A 2893-nucleotide genomic window follows, 5' to 3' on the forward strand; every position below is an offset into this window, starting at 1 on the left:
GGCCGCGCGCGCCCTCGATCGCGGGTACGCGGGTGCTGCGGAGCCGGCCGAGGGCGAGCTCGTCGCTGGCTTGGTGACCTCTTTGCTGAGTAGGGGGGACGAGGAGTGGGGGGTGCAGTAAATGCAGTACTTGTCCCCGCCCCCGGGTGGCGGGTCTGCCCGGCCGCCCTACCCGCTCCGAGCCTACGGCCCTGGATGAAACCACCTTCGTGACTTTTTTGCTGGTTTCCTGTCGCTCTGTCTGCCCCCAATATAGTGAGCGGACAGGGGCCGCGTTTGTACTCCTCACGGGGTGCTTGGGACACAGTAGGTGCCGCAGGACTTCTCGAATGAATGAACCACAAATGAATTCGATTCACGAAGGAATTACCCTTCTCTCAGAGCCTTCTAAAGCACAGCCCCACCTCCCCGGAGGACCTTTCCACCCTGTTTTTACGCTGACGTCACGTGAGTCCCCGAGTCTGCGCACCCCCCACCCCCAGCCTGGAGGGATCCTAGGTACCTGGCTCAGAGGCAGAGACCGAGGAAGGGCAATTAATTCTTTATGAGACACCCTCACCCCCCACCCCACCAGCACGCTACCCTTTTCCTTAATCCACTAATTAATTATGTAGTTATTTGTTCATTGTCCTCCTCTGCTAGTCTGCGAATTTTGTCTGACTTGTTCACTGCTGTAGCCAAGGGCCTGGCACACAGTAGGTGCTCAGTAAACAGACCCTAATCCCCATCACCAACATCACTGCTTGGCCTAGAGCTCCAGCTTTCATGGAAACCGAGGCTGGATGGAGGAGTGCTCGCTGCAGTGAGAATGACTGCCTTCCAGGTCTGGCTCTTAGCATGACCTGTAGTCCCCAGGGCCTCATGTCTCCACTGGTTCCAGGAGGCTGTTGGATAAGGATGTCTATCTGCAGGGGCCTTTGCAGTCCTGGTGATGACAGAACATGCCACATCCTGTGATGACAGGACACCAGATCCATGCAGAGGAAATGTGGTGGGTGTGAGGCCACCCCTTATAAACATTCCATAGACAAATGTCCATCTTAGGCTCTGTTTAGTGACTGTTAACTCAGCACCAGGCCCTGAGCTAAGGGCTTTACATACGTTATCCCATTTAATACAGCAATCATATTCTATGATTATATGAAACTTCTAGAAGCAAAGAGAAATTTTTTGTGACTTTGGGTTAGGCAAAGAGTTCTTAGATACGATACCAAGACCATGATCCATAAAAGAAAATCGATAAATTGGACTTCGTCAAAATTAGGAACACTCATCCGGGAACTTCCCTGGTGGTCCAGTGGTTAAGGCTCCACGCTCCCAATGCAGGGGGCTGGGGTTCGATCCCTGGTCAGGGAACTAGATCCCACATGCCGCAACTAAAAGATCCCGCATGCTGCAACTGAAAGATCCCACACGCCACAACAGAGATCCAGCACATGGCAACAAACATTCCGCGTGCCACAGCTAAGACCTGGCACAGCCAAATAAATAAATAAATATTTTTTAAAAAACACTCATCCAAAGACCTTGTTAAAAGACTGATTGAAAAGGCAAACCACAGTCTGGGAGAAAATATTTGCGAAGCACATTTCGGACAAAGAATTTGCGTCCCAAATATATCTAAAGGACTCTAAAAAGTCAATGATAAGATAAACAACCCATTTTTTAAAAAAATGGGCAAAAGATTGGAGCAGACACACTTCTCCAGAGAAGATATACAGATGGCAACTAAGCACATGAAAAGATGCTCAACATCATTAGTAATCAGGGAAAATGCAAATTAAAATCAATGAGATACTTCCACCATTAAAATGGTTAATGTTTTAAAAATTTGACAATTTAGGGCTCCCCTGGTGGCGCAGTGGTTAAGAATCCGCCTGCCAATGCAGGGGACACGGGTTCAAGCCCTGGTCCAGGAAGATCCCACATGCCACAGAGCAACTAAGCCCGTGAGCCACAACTACTGAGCCCGCGTGCCACAACTACTGAAGCTCACGCGCGTAGAGCCTGTGCTCTGCAACAAGAGAAGCCACCACAATGAGAAGCCCGTGCACCACAATGAAGAGTAGCCCCCGCTCGCTGCAACTAGAGAAAAGCCCTCGCGCAGCAACAAAGACTCAACGCAGCCCAAAATAATTAATTAATTAATTAAATTGAATAAAAATTTGACAGTTTTGAGTGTTAATGAGTATTTAGAACAGCGAGAACTCTTGTACATTGCTGACGAAAATACAAAATAGTACAGCCATTTAGGAAAACAATCTAGCAGCTTCTTATGGCGGTAACTATACATTTGCCATATGACCTTGCAACCCCTCTCCTAGGTATTGACGCTAGAGAAACGTGAAGTTACATTCACACAAAACCCTGTACAGGAATTTTTATGGCAGTTTCATCAGGAATAGCTGAAATCTGGAAACAACCCAAATGTCCCTCAGCTGTAGATTGTATAAAAAAATTGTGGAATATTCATACAATGGAATACTACTCAGGAATCAAAAGGAATGAACAACTGATACACTCAACCACAAGAGACTACAGACTGCACGACTTCCTTTATGTGACATTCTTACAAAAGCAAAACTATAGGAACAAAACACAGACCAGTGGTTGCCATGGGCTAGGAGTGAGGTTGGTGTGTGTGTGTGTGTGTGTGTGTGTGTGTGTGTGTAGGATTTACTACTAAGAAGCACAGGGAAATTTGGGGGGATGATGGAACCATTCTATATCTTGTTTGTGGTGATAGTTATACAATTGACTATATATGTTTGTCAAAACTTGCAAAAATGTCCATAAAAGGGTGACTTTCACTGTATTAAAGTTATACCTAATTTTTTTTTTTTTTGGCGGTACGCGGGCCTCTCACCGCTGCGGCCTCTCCCGTTGCGGAGCA

The sequence above is a fragment of the Lipotes vexillifer genome, unplaced genomic scaffold (genome assembly GCF_000442215.2).
Source record: "Lipotes vexillifer unplaced genomic scaffold, Lipotes_vexillifer_v1.1 scaffold382, whole genome shotgun sequence".
Classification (NCBI taxonomy): Eukaryota; Metazoa; Chordata; class Mammalia; order Artiodactyla; family Lipotidae; genus Lipotes; species Lipotes vexillifer.